The following is a 26,955-nucleotide window of genomic DNA, read 5'->3' as shown; positions in this document are numbered from 1 at the left end:
TAATTTATATAAATATTGTTATGATATATGAGATATTGAATTGAAATCTCCTTACTAAAATTATTGATAATTTTTATTTTAATTTTACTGAATATTCATTGATGAGGGTAGAACTTGAAACAGCATAAATAAATGAGGCAGGGATCAAGTGTTAATAATATTACCCAAACTTTGTTGTGCATATGTTAAACAGGGTAAATCTATGACTTGTACATATATTTCAACCGAAGATTCCTAGGGTCAAAAGAAACACTTTTCTCGTTAACTCGCATTCTGGAGTTGACTGGACTTTGATGGATGGATGGATTTTATGTTCCCGGAAAAGATTCATCACATCAATAGAAAACTATATCCCAAAAATCATTTTCTTCAACTTCCATTCGTGAGATATAACTAAAAATTACATTTTTTATGGATTTTCAACAGCCTGTATTTTTCAACTAAAGGAAAAAGTGTTTCCGCTTACCTCGGGAATCTTCAGTTGAAATATATATACAAGTCAAAGACTCACTCTGTATATAGTAAAATGAATCCCAAAAATGTCTAGATATGAAATAGATTGAAAGTCTTTGAAATGATAAATTACAATGGTTCGACTCACTCGGCTCCTTGATTTCAAGTCCAGGTAAATAACTACGGAAATATGGAAACCCGATGTAAATAGAAAGTTTTACTAAGCATTTGACATCCCATTTTGCTGAGCATGTTGAGCAGCGGCAAAAGTCTATTTGTAGTAGGTTCCACTAAGATTCGAACTCTGGTCGCTAAATTTGAAGTTCAGAGTACAACCATAACACCATGGAACCTCAATGTAAATAGAAGTTCTCTAGAGTGCTCAAGTGTTGCATATTTTCGAGCAGAACCAAAATTGTATATGAGATAGGTTCCACCGAGATTTGAACTCGGATCGCTGGATTCAAAGTCCAGAGTGCTAACCATTACACCATGGAACCTCAATGTAAATAGAAGTCCTCTAGAGTACTTAAGTGTTGCATATTTTCGAGCAGAACTAAAATTATATATGAGATAGGTTCCACCGAGATTTGAACTCGGATCGCTGGATTCAAAGTCCAGAGTGCTAACCATTACACCATGGAACCTCAACGTGAAAAAAGTTCTCTAGAGCTCGTAACATATAATATTTTGAGCAACAGCAAAATTATATTTGTGATAGGTCCTCCGACAATTGAAAACAGGTCGCTGGATTCAAAGTCCAGAAAGAAATAAGGAAGTGTTTATTTACACATTATTCATACAAGAAAATTTCTCAGTAGTTGTCAGTTAGAGATATACAATTGATAGTTCCTGCAATTCATTTTTGCTTTTCTATAGTTTTCGTAAAATAAAGACATATTTCCTATGAAAAGTTTTATACAAGGATAATAATAAATTTGTTTCATAAGGTAAATTATGTACACGAAAAAAAATGAAAAACCTGCCTAAGGATTCAAAGTCCAAAGTGCTAACCATTACACCATGGAACTTCAATGAAAACAGACAGTTCTCTTGAGCTTTTATTCATAAAATTTTTTGAGAAGCGAAAAAATTAAATTTGTGATAGGTTCACTTCAAATAATATTCTGTTGACCATCGACAAAAATTAATTTTTGATAGGTTCCACCGAGATTTGAACTCGGATCGCTGGATTCAGAGTCCAGAGTGCTAACCATTACACCATGGAACCTCAATGTAAAAAAAAGTTCTTTAGATCGCTTAAGAGTGCATTATTTTTGAGGAGCGCCAAAATAAAGTTTCTATTAGGTTTCACCGAGATTTGAACTCGGATCGCTGGATTCAAAGTCCAGAGTGCTAACCATTACACCATGGAACCTCAATGTAAAGAGAAAGTTTTCGAAAGCTCTTCAAAGTACATTTTGTTGACCATCGACAAAAATTAATTTTTGATAGGTTCCACCGAGATTTGAACTCGGATCGCTGGATTCAAAGTCCAGAGTGCTAACCATTACACCATGGAACCTCAATGTAAATAAAAGTTCTTTAGATCTCTTAAGAGTGCATATTTTTTGAGGAGAGCCAAAATAAAGTTTATATTAGGTTCCACCGAGATTTGAACTCGGATCGCTGGATTCAAAGTCCAGAGTGCTAACCATTACACCATGGAACCTCAATGTAAAGACAAAGTTTTCGAAAGTACTTCAAATTCCATTTTGCTGACCAGCGACAAAAGTTTATTTTCAAAGGTTCCACCGAGATTTGAACTCGGATCGCTGGATTCAGAGTCCAGAGTGCTAACCATTACACCATGGAACCTCAATGTAAAGAGAAAGTTTTCGAAAGTACTTCAAATTCCATTTTGCTGACCAGCGACAAAAGTTTATTTTCAAAGGTTCCACCGAGATTTGAACTCGGATCGCTGGATTCAGAGTCCAGAGTGCTAACCATTACACCATGGAACCTCAATGTAAAGGGAATGTTTTCGAAAGCTCTTCAAATTACATTTTGTTGACCATCGACAAAAATTAATTTTTGATAGGTTCCACCGAGATTTGAACTCGGATCGCTGGATTCAAAGTCCAGAGTGCTAACCATTACACCATGGAACCTCGGTATATGCAGACAAGTTGTCGAAGGCTCTTATTTGATTTTCGGAAGTTCATTCACACCGTGGAATCTCCCTGAAAATAGGTCAACGAAAGTTCCCAACCTAAGTTTTCATTTATATAGATAAAATGGATTTAAATAATATTAGGTATTATTATTCGGGTATAGTTGTTGAACTCTTATTAATGAGCTGTCAAGTTCAGATTGCCAATTATGACCTCATCTCTCATTCGACGTGTACCTATGTATATATTTGGCATATTATCAACTTTCCATTTGGAACCTACATGGAAAGTTATATTTTTACACCTGGGAATTCTATCAATTTAAATATATCACTTCACATTATTCACGATTATAAAATTATCTCTATTCGAAACTTAAGGCTGATAAAAAAAAATCACATTGAAAAAATAATTTTGAGGATAATATGCATCAATTTGCGAATATAAAAATAAATAACGATTAATCTATTCAACCTTATCAGCATTCGCATAAACAAGCCTGCCATCCGAAATGATGGTTCAGCAAGTTGATACATCCTATTCGAGATAATTTATTGAAACCAGCAACAATTAAGATTGGTGTATTAGATGACGAGAGGTCTATTATCGATAGTCCTCTCTCTTCGTTATTAGAGGAGTCGTGGTGAGTATCTGAAGGAGATCATATTACCCGCAATCCACCACTTCACGTTCAATGAATGGTTGTTGTGAATTGACACCATGTTTATCTTGTAATTCGAGTGGAGACTATCCATTTGGAGATGTGTTTGCTGAGAACGTTCTCTAATTTATTATTCAAGTTCAGAACGTTATTGGACGTTTTAAATTTTATGGTGGGAATCCGTTATTCACGCATTTGAGGATAATAACTTGAATGTGATGATAGGAAAATCGGAACACCATAAAATTTGCAAAAATAATTATAATTTTGTACTACAAATATTCTTCTTTCAATTTGAAGGTTTTGAAAATGATTATCGAAATAGAATTTCATTCTATCACCAGAATCAGATAATATAAAGAAGGAAAATACTATTTTGAATGTCCCAACCAGATTATTCGTAACGAATTTCTTCAAAATCTGACTTCTTAATAGAATATTGAGACCACGATTATTCCACGTTTACGTATTTCCGAAAGAAATGTTCATGGAACTATTTACTAATTCGAATCGTATCATCACATGTCTTCTTTTTATTTAAGGACTGGAATTTATTTCCCTACGTATCTACTATAATTTCGCCTATTTTTCTACTGTTGTTTATTTGGGAGACTTTTCTTCCTTATGCATGTCACTTTTTTTTATTTGGTTCTTTGAAAGAGGTATTTTCTCTTGTCTGCCTTCTCTTATTGAGATTTATATTACCTTTCTTCGCTATTGTGGTGCTCTTTTAGCGGCTCTATTGTCTTATTTATTTGTTTGTTAACTATTTCCTCAATTTTCAATTCTTCTCGGATTTGTTGGATGCTTTGCTTATATACCATTGGGCGCCAACAGCTGTTCTGATTTCTGTATTCAATGTACATACTTTATAACTGATCTTTCTTACTGTCTTTCGTTTTATACCAGGTTACTCCTATATACGTTATCTTGGTATTAGCACTATATTTATTATCTTCAATTTGTTTTCTAAGGTAAGTTTACTTTTTGGGTTGAGTAGTGGCCAGAGTCTCTCGTGAAATTGTCTTGCCTTTATCCTACTTTCTACTAGATGTTTGCTAAAATTCATTCTTTCGTCTAGAGTTACTCCTAGGTATTTTGCTTTCTTTTTTCATTCTTTCGTTTGATTTTCTATTCTGACGTTTCCTACTTTCTCTTTCTTTTTCTCTTTTCTCTTTCTTACTATTCCTCAAAAGTAGATTGCAATTGTTTTTGTTGTATTCACTTTGAATCTCCATTCGAAGTAGGTATTTCATCAGTTTATCTAATTCTGTAACAGACTAGTTATTGTTTTCTGTGTTCTACTTTGATAGTAGATAACAGTGTCCTCTGGAAACTGAGCTATCTTGCATCTATTCATTTAGTGTATAAGTTGAATAGCAGCGGTCCTATCACCGATCCTTGGGGAACCCCAGCTGGTACTATCGATATTCACTATAAATTTTCTATTTGCCAGGTACGTTTTTATGATTATCGTAAGTTTGGTTGGGAATTTCATCGACTCAATTTTGCATATCAGACCTTGATGCTACATTTCATCAAATGCCTTTTCTATGTTTGAAAATATTATACCATCAGTGCGGTATCAAAATGAAAATAGTAATTTACGTAACAAGTCCGGAAAATAGGGTTTTTTTGGACGAATAGACAAAATTCCAGACGAGCGTAAGCGAGTCCTGGAAGTCTGTGAGTCCAAAAAAACCATTTTCGGGCGTGTTGCGTACAATATTTTTTCGGCAACCATGTAAAATAACACTATCGCTGCTGCTTTTCATATTTTATTGCGATTGCGATCAAAAAACATGCAAATTTTTGACAACTAATTTCATATGAACTGTCAGTCGTTATCTCGGTTGCTATGTATTCTATGATTCTTTTCCGGCCTAGTCCGGGAAGTACGTACTTTCCGGACTAGGCCGGGAAATGCTACTTTCTCAGAAAAAAAGCGTCCGGGAAGTGAGCAGTTCCCGGACGGTCGCCGAAAAATACATTTATTTAGGAGACCTTCTGCTACTTTAGTAAACACTAGTAAACATTGCAGAAAATTATGTCGCAGATAGACTTTCCAACAAATAATATGGCCAATAGGATTTTGTAAGGGGTGTTTTTTTTCGAGGTATATAACTTTATGTTGGCATTACTGTTCAAGATGACGAACCGATTCAACAGCTGTCGAGTGATTTATTCTCAGTTTGGTTTGGCAATTCATCATGAATAGACTCACGCCTGAACAACGCTTGCAAATAGTGCAATTTTATTTCGAAAATAATGGTTTTGTGCGGAATACGTATCGCACACTACGTCCAGTTTACTTTGTTTAGCGATGAAGCGCACTTCTGGTTGATTGGCTACGTCAACAAATAAAACTGCCGCATTTGGAGTGAAGCTAATCCTCAAGTGTATGTCGAAACACCGTTACATCCAGAAAAACTGACTGTTTGGTGCGCTTTATGGGCTGGTGGAATCATTGGTCCGTACTTCTTCAAAAACGATGATGGCCAGAACGTTACAGTTAACGGTGATCGGTATACAGCCATGATTACCAACTTTTTCATTCCTGAATTGAAGAACCATGATGTCCAGGAGCTGTGGTTCCAACAAGACGGCGCAACATGTCACACACCTCGTGCCACAATCGATTTATTGGAAGACACGTTTGGTGACCGCGTAATTTCACGTTTTGGACCTGTGAATTAACCTCCAAGATCTTGTGATTCAACACCGCTAGACTACTTTTTGTGGGGCTATGTAAAGTCTATACGGATAAGCCACAAACCCTTGACCATTTGGAAGACAACATTCGCCGTGTTATTGCCGATATACGGCAAATGTTGGAAAAAGTCATCGAAAATTGGACGTCCAGATTGGACTACATCCGAGCCAGCCGTGGCGGCCATATGCCAGAAATCATATTTAAAATGTAATGCCACAAGATTATCTTGCGGATAAATAAAAATCATGTCAATCGAATAATCCATAGTTCTTTTATTGCAATTTAAAGTTCTATAGCTCTAAAAAAACACCCTTTATAACAATACATCAGACATAATATCAAGAATATCCCGAAACTCAACAGATGTATCATTTATTAATTATTATTTATTTTGATTCAATTCTCACTTACTTCCCTAGGGAAGTAAGTTTTCACCTGATGCCTGTTGTCAATAATAACCCAAGCTATCTCAGTAAGTAGTACTTTAACCAGATTAATGTCGTAACAGACTACTTTCTATGTCAGTAGTGGAGGAATTGTTTTATTCATTCAAATTTGATATCTCCCACTCTTATTTATACTCGTCGATTTAGTAACTTTTTCTGCACATTCCATACGTGACTGATAACCTAATAAATTTGTTTAATGATCCAATGGACTCCAAAAATGTATAATCAGACTCCATTCTGAACAACCCTGTATGTAACGACCAGAAAATTCTGATCTCTGGTTAATGGCAGTTCGTTGAACTATTGTAATTCAACGAATGATTAAGGAAAAGGGTGAATTTTATGATCATCTGAAAAACATTAAAAAACATCAAACATTTGGGAATGATCGCAAACGCGTCTTGTGATTACTTGATTGTTGTTTGATAACATACATTCCTGCCTCACAATAAACATAATCATCACCGATACCAACAGGTAATTTACATGTTACATATCTGGCGTAAATATACTCTTGTATTTCGCGTGATCTACAGTCATTCCACTTCCTATTGGACAATCGCGAGTCATACGAACACAATAGTTGCAAGCCTTATTACAAGGTACTCCGTCATGTTGCTGTTTAATGCCATTGTTTTCCGTGAAACCATTACTCGATATAAATACTGAGTGTACCAAATTCGATGGATAATTAGACGTTGCTGCGTAACCAAACTTGGGATTACATTGAAGATTAGGATCCTTGGACTATTGCGCAGCCAGCATTTTTTTTTGGGAGGGATAATTTTGTGCTGAACATCGAATATTGAACTCCATTCCTGATGTTTAACCTCAATCGATTAATTAAAAGATTGGAAATTTCAACATATGAAATAGTTTCAATTCTTCAATGAAAAAACAAAATGAATTCTATGGGTAGGCACTCGAGAAGATCAAAAATCAAACAGAACAGCTGTATCTCTCAAATACTCAATCAAGCTATAATAAGCCTTATGCACAAAAAATTGTCTCAATTTAGTCCTAAACACAGTAACATCAAACTCTCAACAAAACAGGAATATGGTTATATAACCATAAACTCTGAAATTGAGGAGAACGCTCATATTTGGACGTTCTGTGAGTAGGAACAAACAGAGTTGATACATTTGACGGACAGAAAGCTTCGGTAATCTCCTGTTATTTTCTTTTACCTGAATCAAACACTTGAGAATAGTAAAGGCACAGACATTATCTGTTTATCAGCAAAAAGTACATGAGGTACGAGAGCTCAAACCAAAAATTAAACGTAAAATTCTTTTCTGAGATATTAAAATTATTTCCACACTCACCGAATTACCCCACACCAAATAAAATATTGTAACTCAAATGAGAGTGAAAAAGGCCGTGGTATATATTTATCAAAAATTTCATAGGCAGAGATTCTTTTAGTCTACGGAAACTTTGTACTCAGAAAATGTATATGATAACACCATCTCAATTGATCTCTGATGAGATAGTGATGCCACCGTAGTCTAAAGTGAAAATTTCATCTCTAGATCTGAGACCGATAATAACCCACTCAGTTTTATCAATATTCACAATTACAGAATTATCCTCACTCCAATTTGTGAAACTTTGAACTCAAGTAGTAAAGCTCGAAATCAAGTCATCTCGTGTTTTCGCAGAAATTGCAGAAGTGAACATTTCCATTTCGCAAATATATGACCAGTCATGCCGTCAAATAAAAAATGAGAGGTCCCAAAATGGACCCCTGATGAACTCCTAATTCAATCAACTTTTCTACCATTGTACCTACATGAATGAATATACATATATTCATTAAAGTAGGTACAATGCTTGGAAATAATTTGTTTCAGTCATAAAGCTCAAAACTATGTTGAAATGTGTAACAAGATGCTTAAAACACACTAATTACACAATCACTTAGACCGTTTTCCAGAAAATTTAGGAGACATGAGTAAGGAACAAGGTGAAAGATTTCACCAAGATATTAAAGTTATGGAGGACCGCTACCAAGGAAGATGGGACTTGCACATGATGGCAGATTACTGTTGTAGTTTAAAAAGGGACTGTTAAAAAACATTCAAGAATGTCGCGGAAAAAAAGCTTTCGAAGTGTTGAGTGACTATTTGATTTCTTCAATGTTTTTTTTTTGTTTGTAAGTACGGCATAATATTGTATTTTGTATAACCAAAATAAAAATTTCCTATCCACTTTTGTTTACTACACTTACGGATTTGTGTTAAAATAATGTAACTTTTTCTCTTAAATTGTATATCTTAAAAATTTGAGCTCCTAGGTAAATATGAATATGTTATCTTAATTCAGGACATCAAATTGATATGTCCTGGCTTAAGAACCTGAGAGACTGGTTTAACTGTAGTAGTGTTCAATTGTTCAGGGCTGCAGTCAACAGGGTCCGGATTGCTGTGATGATAGCTAACCTCCGATAGGAGATGCACTGCAAGAAGAAGAAATTGATATAGAATCGGCTGTTCCCCTGATAATCATCAAAAATGATGTTAGGTTATATATAATTGACTGAAATCAATAATGTTTAAAACGTCTAAAAAAAATCGAGTTTATGGTACCCTGTATATCTCTAGCAGTTGCGCTACTCGTCGTTGGAAGCTTTTCGCGGTCGTAAAAAATATAAGGAAGTAGAAAAAAAAAGGGTTAAGTACTGAGCAATTCATCTGAACATTGTACCTATCAAACAAATGGTGGTCGGTAACGGTATGGCAATAAATAACATCGAGTTGTTCTCAAGTACCTGCTATACTTATTTTAAATGAAACGAGTGTCCAAATGGTGACCGTTGACCATGCGGCTCTTCGCTAGTCGTTAGCCAGGAGGACATCTGCCATCTGCCTACACTTCAAGACGCCCAACATGAAATAAATATTCATTATAGCATTTTTGTCTTCTATCTTTTATAAAATAATTATTTCTAGATTAACTACCAATTATAATAATAAACAGTTTCGCCTTATCGAGGATAAATCTATCGTTTAAATTGTTAGAACTTCGAGAATCCAACGTTGCTTCAGCTCGATTTCGATCTTATCGATTTCGGTGTCGTCAAACTTGAAGGAGTTGAATTTGTTTTCGTGTAGGATTATAGATCTCATAGATGTGGGGATGATATTTTTAAGGTGGAGGGTTAGAAAAATAGGTACCCACTTAATAATAATTATGAACTTCCTCAGTGAACTCACGAACGGAATCGAATTCAAAGAAATAAACTATGGGAAGTTCGAGAAAACCAATGACGATAGCTTTTGCATGCTTGTTCCTCTTCGTACTTTCCAGCTACTCAACTTATCTTATTAAGATTAACTTAACTTATTGGATTAACATTATTTAAGATATGATATGATGTTATTCAGTTATTCAGCAGAATATTTCAATTGGTTCTGGCCTCTGATATGCTCAATTAAGTATGAAAATAACAGAGGCCAAGATTAAAAATTATGTGACATTGATTTAAATTTCAATAGTATATTTCTCAAAAAGTATACATATCACCACGTACACCACGTACAAGTAATTTTTTAGCAATGAATTATTACCTCTGTGGTAATCATGTTTATTAATGTTACTGTATTGAATCTTGAATAAACTCTGTTATTATTATTATCATCTAGATTTAACGCAATCTGTGTTATTACTGTTATTTTAAAATATTAGGTGCACAACTTTGCTTCCGCCGTTTGCAATAGATGGCTGTAGCGGTAATTGGTAGTCGAAATTAATAGAACGTAGATGTCGTTCAATAAGCTTAGGTATTTGTAAACATAACGCCATCGAAATATTAGTCGATTTGTATCTGCATTACTCTCGATTAAACATGTCAGCTTACGAGCCAAATTCTCGTCGTTTGCTGGTTTTAATTTTCTACTTTTATATGAAGAAATCTGGGGCTGAGGACCATCGAATGCTCTAATTTACCAATGCTGAGGCCGCTATTAGTGCCGAAAGTGATTTCAATGCTTCAAGAACGGTGATTTTGACGTCGAGAGCATGGAGGTGGAAGAGAAAAAGTTTTCAATGCAGAATTGGAGGCATTACTTGATCAAGACTCATGTTAAACGCAACAAGATTTGGCAGGACTATTGGGAGTAACGCAACAAGACATTTCAAAACACCTTAAATTCATGGGAATGATTCAGAACAAGGATATTGGGCGCCGTACGAGTTGAAGCCGAGAGATATTGGACGGTGTTTGTTTGCTTGAAGGCAAGACGAAAAGAATTTCTGCATCGAAATGTCACTGGAGAAAAATGGGTTCATTACGATAATCCCAACCGCAGAAAATCATGGGGATATCCCTGCCATTCATCCACGTCGATGGTCAAATCGAATATTCACGGTTCCAAGGTCATGCTCAGTATTTCGTGGGGCCAGCTCGACGTAGTGTATTGTGATTTGTTAAAACCGAATTGAAAAATCACAGGTGAACGCAATTAATGCGTTTCAACCGAGCATTGAAAGACAAACGGCCGCAATACAAAGAGAGACATGAAAGTGATTTTACAGTATGACAATATTCGACCCCATGTTGTGAAAGTGGCCAAGACATACTTGGAAACGTTGAAATGAGAAGTTCTACTCCTCTCGCCGTATTATCCAGACGTTGTTCCCTCGGACTATCACTTGTTCCGATCATTGACACACGGCCTGGCTGACCAGCACTTCCGGTCTTATGAAGAAGTAAAAAAGCCTATGAACAATGATTGGAGTCATTGCACTTTGGACTGTAACGTTTTCATGGGGAATATTAAAACACTGATGGACGACAGACGAGAACTTTATTGTGGTACAGCACTTGGAAACATCCTCGATCCTCTCCTAACGCAACTGGTCATTACCTCATAACTTACTCCACTGAACTCTCCTCTTCCGAGTTATACCTGGGTTACAAACATAAAATCATATTGTACATCATGAATTTCTTCTTCCTTTTCTTATTCTCTAAGTTGTATCCCTGCGCAATGGTATGATGGTACCTTCACACTAATTAGGGTAGGGGAAAGATATTCTGTATTGTATCTTTCTGAGAACCTTATGAATGAGAAAGTTGTATGCACAAGTACCATAAAAGACCATTGTCACACTAATGCAGTATTGCGACGACAGTTTAGGCTAGACACAGACATTATGTCTAATTGCTTTTTGTCACCACAGCACTATTTTTTTTGAGGCATTTGAAAGTGAATGTTGAAGAAGCCATAACAAATATACAAACGCATATGGTCCCTGGTGCATTGGGGGCTTTCAAAAGAATAATAAAATAGAATTTCATACAAATGTTTAAGGCAGTTTATATTGTATAGTTATATCAAGTTTTAAACTTTCTATTAATTAAATACCAATAAAATTGGATACCAATATAATTTGAGGATTGCGTTGTGTAACCCTGCAGTTTCGAACGTAATAAAAGTTAATTTTCAGACACTGAAAAAAGTTAAAAACTACGCGGTTACACAATGTAGGTAGGTAATGCTCATATTGTTAATATACAATTTGTTTGGTGGCAAAAACCTAGTTACTATTTTTTAAGTAATGTCCCATGAACAAGTATCTGCCAAATAATGGAAGCTGAAGCAGTTTAATATTTGTATAGTTCAGGGACAATTAAATATAACTGAAAAAGAAAAAAGCCTTTGTCGTGTGAACTTTGAAGGACTTTTTATTTTTCGAAGTCAACATCGATTAAGAGTTTTTCGAAGAAAAATTTTATTAGAACTGTGTTTCACCTGAAATAATCGACCCAAGACATACTAGAGGCTCAAAAACAAGGTATCCTCAATACAAACTAGATCTTCAGGATAAGCAAAAATTGAATAAAAAAAGGCAATTTGAAATATATATTTGAACCAAGCTGCTTTTTTTTAGTTATAAAAAAGTACTAGGTATTCCTTAAAACTGTAGATATTTATGAAATGAGTTCAACATTCTCAATAAAACTTTTTTATTCCATTTAATTCATAAGGGTTTTCAACAATTCAAAAAATTAGGATAATGGTATATCAAAGCATATTTGGATTCTTAATTCGATATCAAGTTAATTATGGAAAGTAGAGAGTCTTTTTCAAAACCTAAAAAAGGGTTCGTATTTCTCAACTCTGCTCTTATCATAAAGAAACCGTCTTCACTACCATAATTATAGGTGACCATTTGACAATCATTTCATCAAAATGTCAAAGATGCGGCTGCATATTCCGACACGCACTTGTAGAACTCGAGAAAGAAACGAGATCATCCCAATGCGTTACAAATTCATTCAATCTGGGCTAAGGGCCTAATACGTTTTCGATATTTTTACCTCGATAGTCGACGCCCACCCGCTCTTGCCCCTTCACGTTTCGACCCCTCTGCTTCCCAAGCAGTGTGGTGTAAACAGACTCTTAACTGAGAAAATCCGATAGTATTTTTCAAATTATTTCTCTCTCATTCGACGTTTCTGCCTTCATTGTGTGACGAAACTTCACTCCATCATAATTTTTCACAATTCTCCTCCGCTGTCACCATTCTGCAACTTATAATTACAACGTGATTTACCATTTGTTTTTCCTCCGAACCGACTGGAACGTTAACGTCCTTATTATGATCTGCAAGTTAAGATACTGGTCGAACATCTAGATAGTTTTGTTTCTCACGCAAACTTAATTATATCAAATTTCGTCCCGGCTCCCATTTATAATTGACATAATAAATTTTCTAGCGATCGTTTTTTTCTGAGTAATTGGCGTATGAAACACACCACACGTCGGAATATGAATGAGTTATACGAGCATGTCGGACTTTATCTTGACTCTTGAAAATTATTAGCAGAACCCTGGAAACTGGGAATGAGATTAATGAAATTGCTTGTCACATCGCCTGACAGCGCTTTTTCACCTCATTGAAATATAATATCCATTTGTTACAGCGTTGAGATAAGAAGAGTTACTAATTAGAGAGTTGCTCGATATGCAAATAAATTCTAAGAAACCTTTCTACTTCTTTTTTCCACTTGTTGAGCAATCATAAATAAGTCATGTTTTCACGTCTTCATAGTGCCTTTCAAGGACGCCAGGATCTTGCATATTGCCTGCACTAAGATAAAATAAGGGCTTTGGTGATAGACAGTCGGCATTGAAGAGAGTTGCTTCATTTTAAGAATTAACTTTTCAATTCAATTTCCATCTTAATGAACTTATCTCGAGAGAATGAAGGATTATTGGGTTTATTGCTATTATGTTCTATTCCTTTACATTATACAGATAATGGCAATGTAATAATAATATTTCTTTATTTCAAGTAAATTCAAAGTTACAGTATGAAACTAAAACTGACAATTTAAATGAAATGACGTCAAAATTCTGAGCTTTATCCAGCTCGATCAAAGTATTCCCTTAAAGCTATATGGTTCTAAACTAATAAGCAGATGTTTTACTCTATTTCGGAATGTTTTATACTGTGTTATACATTTTATTTCATTTGGCAATTTATTAAAAGTTTTGATAGCCATATAAGAAGGACATTTCTCAGTTAATGTAAGTCTATGAGTTGGAAAATTTATATCTAGGTTTCTGGTATTATAACTACTGGGATTTTCAACTGAGAATTTATGCTTATTCTTATATAAAAACATTAAACATTCAAACAAGTATAAACCACATACCGTAAAAACATTCTTAATTTTAAATTTTCCCCTACATGATTCTCTATAACCCATTTTACAAATAATACGTATAGCTCTTTTCTGAATTAAAAATATCTTTTCTAAATTTTCATTATTTCCCCAAAAAATAATACCATACTTGAGAGTGCTTTCGAAATTTCCAAAATATATAATTCTCAAGGTATTCTCACTCATATACTCTGTAATTGATCTAAGTGCAAAACAAATTTTACTTAATCTTCTACAAATAATTTCCGTATGCTGGCGCCAGTTCAAGAATCGATCAATATATATGCCAAGGAACTTTACTGACTCAGATATTTTGAAATTAAATTGTGACAAAGCAATATTATCTGACTTTTCTTTTTTTGATCTATTTGTATCAAATAGCAGGACTTTTGATTTATTTTCATTTAATATTAGATTATTTTGATCGAACCATGCTTTTGACTTTACAAAAATGTGACTTGCTCTTCTTGTCAGCTCTTCAAAATCTTCTGCACCAGTAAGTAAATTTGTGTCGTCGGCGAACTTGACAATATTTCCTTCACTATTTTGAATTATGTTTCCCAAGTCATTCAGGTAAATTATGAAAAGTAATGTTCCAATGACGCTTCCTTGATCTATTCCTATCGATCTTGTAAGTATTTTCGATTTGCTAGTAATATTGTCTTTTGTGACGGTAACTCTTTGTTTTCTATAAGACATGTAGGATTTCAGCCAATCATTTGCATTTCCTCGTACACCATAAAATTCCAGTTTTTTAAGCAAATATTCCATATTCAATGAATCATAGGCCTTGGAAATGTCCAAGAATATTCCCAATGCCATTTTTTTGTCTTCGAGTAATTCCAAGATGTGCTGTACAAACTGAAAGATGGCTGTTTGTGTCGATCGTCCATGTAAATATCCGTGTTGAGTGTGATTGAATAGTTCTTCTTCATTGAAAAAATTTATGATTCTTGCAGATACCAGCATTTCAAAAACTCTAGAGAAAGCTGGTAGTAGACTAATGGGCCTGTAGTTGCTTAAAATTTCTGGATGACCTTCTTTGAAGATGGGTTTTATTAATGCCATCTTTAGACTCTCAGGATCTCGTGACTTTGCCAATAAAGTGAATTGAAGCTTGAATAAAAGGGTGAATAGACATCTTTCCCTTTTTTTCTACGGTCGCATTCCTTGAACATATCGTTTTATCATCTCGTCACAATCTCTGTTTTATTATAACTTTGAGACGCGATGTCTAAAACGATAAGGTTTGACTCACTATAATGATGAATTAGTGGTTAAATCAAATTTTGTACATCGTTTCAGAAGGCTGGAAACTCGTCAACTTTTGAACGGAAAGTTCTCCAAATTTTTCTGGTTCGATTGCCGCTATTATGTTCATTAATATACAACATTTGACTAAGTCAATATAGCTCTTCGAAATGTTGTTATCGTATTAAAGGACGAGTAGAATTCAATTTCTCTCCAGAGTTGTGTTAGAAGCCGTCTAAGTTCTTGAAGCCTATGAGGAGGTGGTTGGTGAGAATCTAGCTGATCCCAAGTGTGTTCAATGGGATTGAGGTCTAGCAACCGAGGAGGCAAGAGCGAATGCGGAATACCATGGATTTCCAGAGCTTCATCGATAATTCTCGTACGAAGGACTGGCGCATTCTCGTCCACAAATAAGGAATTTGTCCCAATAGCAGCATAAAACAAAGGAATGATATTGTTAATGACTTGCTCTATGTAAATCTGCACAGTCATGGTATAGCATCAAGCACCAACAGTGTTGTACGTTCATTCGAACAAATGCGAACAGTAACTGAACCACCTCTGAACTGATGAACTTCCAGAACCGATATGCAATTTTTGGGCATCAGAGGATGGGTCCATACCCGAACACGCCTACTATCAGAAAACTATCCATATCTCGACTTATCTTTGAACAATACATACCTCCATTGATCGTTCCAATTTACGTGCTCATTGGCCCATTCCAATCGAAGTTGCATATGATTTTGAGTTAATGGAATCCTTCTCAAAAGTCGTCGAGATCATAGAATTATGTCTCGAAGTCTTCGACGAACTGTTTCAATCAAAACCAAAACACCAGAAGCATTCAAAAGCCGCTGTTGCATGATTCGACAAGTACTCAAAGGCTCTCTACGTGCAAATACAGTCAGAAGCCGATCTTTTGTATGAGTGGTAGATCTTAGGTGTCCACTTGTCGGTCTTTCGGCAACTTTCCCAGTTTGTCGATATCGATGGAGGAGTTGAAAAACTACGTTTTCACTAACTTGAAAGAAATCCGCAACATCTCTCTGATTACGTCTCATCTCGATCATACCAATAGCCCTATTGGCTTATTTCGCAATAAGTTTACGTTGAGGCATTAATGCAAAATACATTTTCAGATTTTGAATCAAAGTTGATTGTAAGAACGTAAAACAACAACTGATCCAAAATTTTTACAAACTATTACGACAAGAACATACCTGAAACTGAGAAAGTTATCAAACAAAGAGCCAAAAAACCATTCAGATATAAAGAAGTAAACATTTTATTTCACAAAAACATTTGATCGGCAAAAATCGGCAACTTTTGAAACGGTCACAAAATGTTTGAACTTTTTAACTTTTATGGAGCAATGTATATTTGATAGTTTAATAGTATTTTCTTTATTTGGAAGTGTCAGGTTTTTAATGAAGTTGTTTATTTCATATAAAAAAATATATAATTATACGTTTTGGAGAGACTCTCCTTCTTCAGTAAAAATGATTCATCTGATAGTTTACAATATAAAATATTAATTAAAATTGAGCCTGTAAAAAAACACAAACATTTAAAATAGTATACACAATAGTTTACTTCACAAAATAAGTTAATTAAAATAAATGTATCCCACCTTCAATTTCTCGTCAATTCACAATATTGGAACGTGAATGTCAAAGTCAGTCTTCTTTGGTATGTGTCACGTTTTAGGTCTTGTCTTCTTCTTTTTGTTGTGTCGGTTTTTTAAGGAGTGGTACATAAAACTGACTGAGTTGTTTTACGTCTTGTCTATCATTTACTGTTTTTTCCAAGTTTGATTGTATGTGTATCATCTCCCATATTTCTCTCTGTTTCCGTTTTGGCTCTATTGTTAGTATTTTTGTCTCGTCATAGTCGAATTCGTGTTTTTTTGTCTTTTTATGTTTGTTTAGTGCCGTTGTTGCGTTTTTTGTGTATTTATGAGCGTTGAGTCTGTCGTGTAATCTCTGTGATGTTCGTCCAATGTATTGCTTGTCACAGTTTTTGCACGGAATACTGTAAACTAGATTAGACTTCTTAGATTTGGGTGTTGAAGTTTTTAATTTAGTGAAAATCTCCTTTATTTGATTTTGAGGTTTATGGACTAATTCGATGTTGTGGGGTTTTAATATCTTCGTTATTTTATGTGACAAGTTTTTTGTGTAGGGAATTGGTATTCGTGTTTTTTGTTCTTTCTTTTCCTCAGTTATTATCGTATTGTATAGTCTATGTATTCTTTGGTTTATTAGTGGTGTAGTCATCTTTGTAGGGTAGTTGTTCTTAATAAGTCGGTCTTTCAATTCTTTTATAATTTTTGGTCTCAATTCCGGTGATGTAAGTTTAAGGGCTCTGTCAATGTATCCAATTATTGTGCCTCGTATTTGTCCGGTGTGATGGTTGGAATTATAGTCCAAGATGCGGTCGGAGTTTTGTTTTTTATTTTTCCATTCTGTTAGTATTTTGTTGTCTTTGTTGATGAGTGTCATGTCCAAGAAGTCTAATGTTTTGTCTTTTTCCTGTTCGATCGTAAATTGTAATAGTGTATGAGCATTGTTGATAGTTTGTTTGATAGTTTATATCTATCTGATAGTTTGTGTTCGTAATCATCAGTAAATTTCTTCATTCATTTTGTTGAATCCTTGTTATGATTCTAGTTTATGTTATGCTGAATAAATAAATATATGATCTTCAATGGTCCAATTGATGCATTAATGGACGAGTTCTCAGAAGCTCCGTACTTCACGCCCCTGCTTTCCTCATTTTTACAATTTCCAGCTTATATTCGACACAAATCCTGTCGCATATTCATCCTCAACACAAACGTCTCATTTCCTGGATCACGTACCCCAAGAAAGTTCATACATGTCAAGTTCTCGGCCTGACCTATCGCATCACCCATGTCAGAAATGTCGTGTGCAACGGTGAAAAATGAATGTCACCAAATCCTCGTCCCCGAATTCGGATCTGTACAAGCAAACATTCGTATATCAATAATGTACGCGGCTCGTCCGGTTGTTTTTCGAGTCTTTTCTTTCTCCTGCCGTCTGCAGGATATAAGTGGAGAATAATGGTGGTTCTAGTGAATATTTGATAACGATTTTTCTCCCCCGATCATCGATGAGGGTGGCGGGTAAACGTTGTCGCAGACTGCTGCGATTCCCACGTCGCTTTGTTTGACTCCGTGCCACTTATGGCATCACCGCTCCATTGGCCATATTGGAAAAAACAATGGCGCTCTGCATCTCCCGTGCAACGACACGGATTCGTGACGTGAGTCCCCGGGATATACGGGGATGAACTGTTCCCTTGAGCTGATAGGATTCGGGTGTTTCATTTGGTTCAGTTTTCATTTTTTCGTTTTCGTTTCGAGATTCTTCTTTTTTCGCGAGTTCGAGAACAGCGAGTTATCATTTTTTCCCAAAAGGTGGGTAATTTTCGGATATTGTTCCAAGGATGGTCTTAAGTAATTCGACTTTATGAGTTTAACTCGCTGATTAAGGCTATAGGGATTCATCAAGTCAAGTAGCTTGATAGCTTGATTAACTACTTGACTAAAAAATCAAACTTGTGACAAATTACATACTTGACTTTTGAATGGACTTGATTTGAGGTATTCATTGCTTGACTTGATATCAAGCTACTTGATATTATTTGAGCCGAGACTTGAACTTGATACGCACGACTCGCACGCCGGTATATATTTTTGCAAGCTCGTGCGCGCTAAAACAAAATAATCATCTTCAAAGGATAAATACAGTGAGTTTGACATCGTTCTCCTAATTTTATTCACGAAATCGCCTGTAAATCGAGCAAATGGAATGACTTGGCGATATGAAGTTGGTAGTTCTGAAGATTTGTTTAGTAGGTGAAAGAGGCACGAAAAAGTTTTTCCATACTTGGCTATAATGGCCATTGATGTACAAAGCTACTCCACCTCGAACTTCCTACCCAAAAAGGGAGTGAAAGAAGTCTTTTTATTCAATAAATAATGTTGAATGGTTATTATGTGCAAGGTGAAGTATAAAATGTGCACACTACAGAATAAAATTGCTAAAAATCAAATAGTTCGATAGAACTTAGTTAATTTTTCAAGAACTTGATAAAGCTTGACTTGACTTTCACCTTGATTTGAACTTGGAATGATTTCAAGTCAAGTCAAGTAGCTTGAATATAAAGTAAAGCCGTGAATCTCTATTGAAGACTTCTTTCTAATCACTTCGGTCCGTCCGTAAGCCCAATCTACGAGTAAAGGATAACCTCGAGGATAACTCTTGAAGAATGTGGTAGGAACTTTTTTTTCCATCAAATTGAAATTAAGAAATCAGTTTTAATAATGATATTTTTTTCCAACCATCAAAAAATGTTGACATCTTTGTACTATTTTCAGGTGCAAAAGCCATCAATTCCCTTACTGTACAAAAATTTGCTCGTTGCTTAGCAACACTTTTAATCCTAGGACTAAAAATAATTGCATTTGAGCTCTCTAATTGAAATTTGAAGAAAAAAAAACATTGTCAAACAAAACTTAGTAAAACAAACTAATTGCTATCGCTGTTATAATTAATAGGTGTTCAAATTTATTACCAAATTATTAACGATTTTTGAATAAAACTAAATTTATTTTAATTTTGACTTGGTTGGAGAAAAAATAGTATATATCATACCATAATATAAGGATATACTATGATCATACTTACTAAAAGTGCCTATTTTTACTCACAATTTTGCATTCGCTCGGTTGCGCTGCGCTCCTCCTCTAAACTGCAAATATTGCTCGTAAAAAAATATGCATTTTTAATCCTTATAATATAATATACTATTTCTCGTAAGGAACTAGCCACCTTACCAAAAGTGGGCATTTTTTGTCCCTCCCTGCAAATAACCGAAAAAATTCTAATCGAATCAAAATTCCCTCTGAAAATACTATTTATTTATTTATTTAAATTAACGTGTCTCGACAGCTATGGTCATTGACACAAGATCACATTGAAAGTAGTCAATATTACATCAAAAAAGATTTGAATAATAGAGTACAGTTCATTATCTTTGAGAAATCGTATGGTTGCTTCGATCTGGGTGGGTGAACTTAGTACATCATGCAGGTGCTCTTTGATACCATATCGTCGGCGTGCATCTCCATAGTACAAAAAAACCATCATTATTTGATGTTTTAGTGTTTTTTTATATTTCTGAACGTCCTACCTACATAGTATCATACATCATTTTGAAGGAAAATAAATTACGAATCCAACGAAGTAATAATATACAGGGTGTTCCATTAAAAAAAATATAGGTTTGTGTTGAATCTTCAAAACCATACCCCGAAAAAAAAAAATTGAGTACGCCACTGGATTTTACGCAGAATTCTGATTCAGATGTAGTTTTTACCTCAGCATTATTTCTACTAACTTCTGAGATAAAGGAGGGGTCTGAAAAGTATCAATTTCCAAAATCGCCCTGTATCTCTTGAACGGAGACAGTTATGCAAAATCTGATTAGACCAACTCGAGTTTCACGAAAAAGTAGGACAGGAACGTGAAAACCGCAAGGCTCTATCTTAAATAACAAGCGAGAAACCTGGCTGTCTCACCCAAAATGGGATGCACTGTACATGAATGATTGAAATGAAACTCGTGTGTAGGATATATTCGACATACGAGCAATATTATTATAATATAATTCAGATATCATTTAAATTTCTAGTAAAATGATAATAAAGAATTTCATTGCTGTGGTTGAAATTTAGTTTTTTCTAAAGAAATAAAATACAATTTATATCTTTTTCAATTCTTGAATTGACGACATATACTGAAAAAAATTGTGTGTAAATTTAAATGAATGATTAATGTCATGTCTGAAACTCTATATGAAAATTCCGAGATCAATTCCATTTTTCCATTGATGTTGTCCATTTTTTTCAAATGTTCTGCTCACCTCGGAGCAAAAGGGCGAAAGCGTAATTTCCCTTCCGTTCTGGGGGGAGGGAGAGTCCCCAGTGTTGCCGGCAAGGAGATTATCCCGAAATAACATCAAAATATTAGCAGCTAATCACTTTAGATTAAGACGGAACTGCTTTATAAGGAGGGAATTCTTTCATAAATCTTGTCGGGGAATTTAATGAGGATAAAATGGTTATCATTCGCTGCAGATCTCAGGCGTATAAAGCAGACTGATTTATTAGGATTTTTTTGGAATTCGGGCTATGATTGACTCGAGGTTTTTTAACATTTAAGGCAACAGTGATGGAATCATCAAGTCGTCAATCCAATTATGTCTGAAACGAAGGTACAGGGAATTGGACAATGAAACACAAAATATGCATTTTATCCGCCATACATAATTTTGTCCACACCCGTAATATAATAATAGACTTTATCTACTTCTATTGAATTATATATTCATTATTCAACTGCTTTTGAGAAATTAATAGTATCTATTAACAAACATCGTGAGTTATAATAACTCACTACTATAACTCACTATAATAAATCGGAAAATATGGATCTGTGCTTCTATACTTCTCTGCTTCTATTCGATTGGCCGAAAGGGAACATTCCATTATTGTTATTGAGGGGAGGAATGTCCGAGTGAATGTCACTTTAATAATTTTGACGTTTTCAAATTGAGTTGATATCTAATTATTGTGAATGTTTTGCTGAAAACGATTAATTCAGATAGTGAAGATGAAATAATATATAGGTATACATTTCCAAAAGACAAACAGCTAATGTTACCATACAGAATTACTTGGCCGAAAAAAATATAAAGGGGTTTGTAGCTGTTGGAATATTACTTCATCCGAACAAATTACCAGAGAGACAACCAACCCTACACTTGAAGTTTTACTTCATGTCGTACGGTGGCGCAGCGAGTCTGCGCGTGGCGAGGCCATCGAGGGCCATCAAGAGAGAAAACAAGAATAGACCTTCGATGATCGAGAGCGAACGTCAGGGACATAACCTTAGTGTGTCAGTCCCTTCTACCCGGCTGTCTGTCAAGCCCCTTCGGTTCTACCTTCTGAACTGTACTTGTTAGAGATACAGTTAGACTTACTAGAGTGTCTTGAGAATAAACGATTAATATCATCATCTGTGTATTAGTGAATACTCTGTATTTTATATAACCCAAATATTCCAATATATATTCCAATGGTACCAGTAAGGTCATTAAGTCGTCGTTTACAGGGAATGTTTTTTGGTATATTTCAATGCATTTTTATAGGCAACTAATGAGGGTTTTCAAAATAGTTCTATGTCTGTACTCTGTACTGTATTCGAGCTAGCCGAAGCTAGTTCGATTGTGATTGGTGACACTAAGTTTCCATCTCTCTTTTATTCGGGATCGAGCACATATGTTTATTTCCCGTTCCTTCTGTCTGTATTCTAAGTCTGTATTTTTTTCTTAGTATTTATTGATAAAGTCGTAGATAAAGTATAGTATTCAACTTGCGGTAATGGTCATAACTCACTTGATGAATTACAGCACTCGCCTGCGGCTCGTGCTGCAAACTTCATCTGCGTGAGTTATGACCTACATTACCGCTCGTTGAATAATATACTATTATTCCAGTTTGTTATTTTGATTTTGTTGCTTAGTTATCAATGTCATTATTGAGTGCATTATGCCTTTGGGAATATTGTAAATACTTAATGGCCATTTAAAATAATGAAAACAAAGAAATGAATTATAAATTTAGTTTTTGAGTTTATTTTAATCTTAAAAAATACTTGGTTCCATATCAACGAAGTGACAAACAAATATTTTCGAATTCACCAAACTATTCGAAAGTAACATAGGGGAACAGCTGTTTTGGTGTCGAGGTTTTTTTGAACTGATTTTATATCAATTTGATATCCTGAATTCAAATAACGTATTCATTTTCACCTCATTTTTAAGATATACAATTTCAGAAATATAAGTTACATTATGTCATATCAAATCTGCAAGTGTAGTGAATGAAGTAGATAACGAAATTTTGATTTTAGTTATACAATATATAATATTATATCGTACTTACAAACAAGCAGAATGATAGTCCGCAGTTACAACAAGCTGCCAAAAACTATGTGCTTTTCAAACAACAAATAGCAGGTAGGTACGTAACATTGCATTTGACGCACGTGCAGTTAATTTTATGGCACTCTATATTTCCTTATAAATAATGAAAAATTGATTGAAAAAGTCTACAAGGATATAGCATTAAAAAGTTTCATTTTGAGATAATAATAATACTTCGCTGAGACAAACAAAAAAATTGGAATGATTATGTACTGTAATGAATATTCATAATACAATTTTGACAGAAGTTTGGTTGTCTTGTTACTAAATCATCTCCTTACCTATTTGTTAGGTACAGCGAAAAAAGCGCGCTTAAGTTCAAAGTTGAACAACTTTTTTTGTTATTTGTTTATTAATCTGGCTGCATTAACACTGTCATTGAAACATACGGCATTCTTACACTTGTAAATTGTTATTTGTTTGCTGCACACACCAACATTTTCGTCACAAAACTCCAAAATTAAAGCGATCTTGTTATGTCAACTTAACGACCAAAAAATTCGGTAGTTTTTTCAACAGAGTTCCTAAATTTGAGGTAAAACGAAAATATTAGATTCTTCGGATCATTTTGAGAAAAAAAATCCTAAAACATGGGCCAGCAAACGGTTTGTTTTCGAGATACAGTGTGTTAAAGTTTGATTTTTTTATAGTTTTTTCTTAGCATCTTCCCTTCACAAAATATTCAACTTGAATTTGGTATATATATTCCAATTTGAAGATTTCATCACGTGATATGCTAATTTTGAATGCAATTTACAGGGTGATATTTTTTATGGAACAGTGCCCAGAACTTTTTTTGGTGAACCACTGATAGCTAGAAAAATGAACGAAGAAACTCTGGTCCACACTTCTTGGTTTCTTCTACCGATTTTCTGAAAAAAACTCTCAAACAATCTTCCAATTGTCCTCAGAAGAAAACAAATTATTTTAAAGGTTCATACATTAAGCTGTGATGAATAAATTGAGTATAACTTTTGGTACTTATTATTTATTTATTTATTTAAATTAACGTGTCTCGACAGCTATGGTCATTGACACGAGATCACATTGAAAGTAGTCAATATTACTCATTGAACCAATCTGTAGCGGAGGTTAATAAAAATTCGATATACTTTTACAATCATCACAAAAAAGTAGGCCTAAAAGAAACACCCTATAGGGTGTTTCTTCTTTCTCAAAATCAAAGAGTTTTCGGACGCATATTTATAGGACGTTTTTTCTTAAAATTCCCCAAGAAATCTTTCATTATCCTTTGTACCTTCAATTAAGGAACATCCTGTAATGCTTTCCAAGAAAAAAGTGTTTATTACTATGAGAACATCTTCTCTTTATTCATAAGGTGAGCGTTAATGTGAAATGAGAACTCTCGGTCCTCTCAAAAATATTATGAAGAAAGAAATATCCCTAACAGTACAATGTGCCCTTCCAGGTAGGAAACGAAATGTCCATAGCTGCAGCAAACGACTGAAATGAGCCAAACCTCCCCCTGAACCTTTCATATCTACTAGTTGAACTCAAACACTCCAACTTCAAAGAACAGATGAGACATTATTCTCTGCTCCTTCAGTACTCCTGAAACAATGCCACCTTCGCTTCCATCCCATCTCAATCTCCACCATCTTTGCGAAAGCGAGAATGTCTCCAGCAGGGAGATGATTACTTCAGACATTGTAATTATTTTCATCCTGAATAAATCCTGCATTCCGAATGGATGTTGGAAAATATTTCCTTTTATAATATGCGAACGCCAATTTCGAAATATAAAGAAGCCCAATTATGGAGAGAGCGTATCTTGGGTAAACTTCATATACCTCTACGTAGCAGCTTCAGCGTTTGTGAGCAATTTTGTGATAAATTGGAATCTTGAACTCCCCAAGTGGCGTCAGTCCGCCCTCCAAATATTAAATATTGGATCAGCCTTCGGAAACACACAACAAACATGGTCCACTCGAGGAGCGATGGAAAAATAATGATTGTTAAAATCCGTTACTTGTTTCTTGATATATAATGATTCTTTTATTACATTTTTATCTAGATTTGCTCCGGATATTCTTTCGCATTGTTAGGTTTAATTGGATGGCGCAAAAGAATCGCGTTTCGTTTGTTTCTTTACCGGATGACACAAGTCTAAGAGTCATCTTGGAATAATATAAAGGTAAAAAAGAAGCGAGGGGGGGAAGAACCGGAAATGAAACCAATTAAGTTTGAATCGAAATCGAAAAGTTCACATTCGACATTATCAAGACTGTAAAAAAGAGTTGAAATAATATTATGTGGAATGATTAGTCTGAAGCGTTATGTGCATTATGTGTTTCATAAAACTTTTACAGCCTCGATTTCATTATGATGATCAATGATTCCAAAAAGTTTTCTTACCAACATATCCGCGATATTTTGCAACTTGATAATGCACGCTCTGCATAACTTCTAATTCTCAGACATCTCAGAAGATAGATATTTGAATTGTATAATTCTCTTCCAAGGAATATAAAAGCAATATCAAATATAACTAGTTATTTATTATAATATCTTCTTGATTTGGAGCCATGCACTATAGAAAAAGTATATTGTAGAACAAGTTGCAGAATTGGCTCCTACATTGCCTTCTGCAACAAGTATTAGACGATATTTTCTCTATTTCAGTTAAGTTTTGTGAAATATTGTGGAAATTTAATGAAAAATTTAGATTATATATCCTAGTGACATTTGTATTGTCTAATGGCAGTTGGTGTGACTGTTACGAAACATTGACAGATTACGAAATTTGGATATGAATCGTCACAGCCGTCTTCAAGTTGAAGACGGCTGTGGAATCGTACGTTTCGAATTTTGGAATAATTTACAATTACGCTTTAATATCGTTAGTTATGTCTGACGAATTCGATTTAACACCACAAAAATTTAAAAATAAAAGCGAATAATGTTGCAAATCATCTCACTATATCCAAATTATAGATATCATATTGACAATTATTGACGTTTGTTGAAAGGACCCCGCACGTTTAGTATGGAAAATGGCTTTCCGTGAATTTGGCTGAATTTTTGATATATGAGGATTCAGTTATTATGGTCTCTCTTGAAAAAATCTCACAATATGTCGTTTCTCGGTCATGTGAATTATTCTGGCGTCATCTTGTGGCATGAAAAGATGTATGGAAGATCTTGGATTTTATATCTCATTTCATAGCCAATGTGGAGCAGTGTATAAAAAATTATCGATGGCGGTGCCTAATATAACCAAGGAAGATCATTTCTCAGTCGGGTTCTGGCCGCCGAACATCCAAATTCCATCAAAACCAGAAATGAGAGCTCCCCGATTGATGAGCAAAAACCCCGAAAATTGCAAAAAATCCATTTTCAAAGCTCCATATCTCGAAAACTGTCCATTTTTGAGCTTTGTGGCTAAGGACTTTTCTGATCAGTTCATCAAGAACTACAACATATCAAAAATTCAGCCAAATTCACGGAAAGCCATTTTCCATACTAAACGTGCGGGGTCCTTTGATAGGATTGGAAGTCAGTATAGAGTATAGACAATCACAAACCGAAAAATATAACTG

The 26,955-nt window shown here is 34.7% G+C and overlaps 9 non-coding genes across 9 annotated transcripts; all 9 read right to left on the bottom strand.

The window, feature by feature from the left end:
* Positions 1 to 881: 881 nt before the first annotated feature.
* Positions 882 to 953, bottom strand: Trnaq-uug. Its single transcript has one exon. It is a non-coding gene; the product is annotated as a tRNA-Gln (tRNA).
* A 75-nt stretch (positions 954 to 1,028) lies between these two features.
* Positions 1,029 to 1,100, bottom strand: Trnaq-uug. The gene has a single exon. It is a non-coding gene; the product is annotated as a tRNA-Gln (tRNA).
* Positions 1,101 to 1,612: 512 nt separating this feature from the next.
* Trnaq-cug lies at positions 1,613 to 1,684 on the bottom strand. The gene has a single exon. It is a non-coding gene; the product is annotated as a tRNA-Gln (tRNA).
* Positions 1,685 to 1,759: 75 nt separating this feature from the next.
* Trnaq-uug lies at positions 1,760 to 1,831 on the bottom strand. Its single transcript has one exon. It is a non-coding gene; the product is annotated as a tRNA-Gln (tRNA).
* A 75-nt stretch (positions 1,832 to 1,906) lies between these two features.
* Trnaq-uug lies at positions 1,907 to 1,978 on the bottom strand. Its single transcript has one exon. It is a non-coding gene; the product is annotated as a tRNA-Gln (tRNA).
* Positions 1,979 to 2,053: 75 nt separating this feature from the next.
* Positions 2,054 to 2,125, bottom strand: Trnaq-uug. The gene has a single exon. It is a non-coding gene; the product is annotated as a tRNA-Gln (tRNA).
* Positions 2,126 to 2,199: 74 nt separating this feature from the next.
* Positions 2,200 to 2,271, bottom strand: Trnaq-cug. Its single transcript has one exon. It is a non-coding gene; the product is annotated as a tRNA-Gln (tRNA).
* A 74-nt stretch (positions 2,272 to 2,345) lies between these two features.
* On the bottom strand, positions 2,346 to 2,417 carry Trnaq-cug. The gene has a single exon. It is a non-coding gene; the product is annotated as a tRNA-Gln (tRNA).
* Positions 2,418 to 2,492: 75 nt separating this feature from the next.
* Positions 2,493 to 2,564, bottom strand: Trnaq-uug. The gene has a single exon. It is a non-coding gene; the product is annotated as a tRNA-Gln (tRNA).
* Positions 2,565 to 26,955: the final 24,391 nt, after the last annotated feature.

This window comes from Harmonia axyridis, chromosome 2 (genome assembly GCF_914767665.1).
Source record: "Harmonia axyridis chromosome 2, icHarAxyr1.1, whole genome shotgun sequence".
In the NCBI taxonomy this organism is placed as follows: domain Eukaryota; kingdom Metazoa; phylum Arthropoda; class Insecta; order Coleoptera; family Coccinellidae; genus Harmonia; species Harmonia axyridis.
The sequence above is the reverse complement of the archived record's forward strand: the minus strand, read 5'-3'. Positions and strand labels throughout refer to the sequence as shown.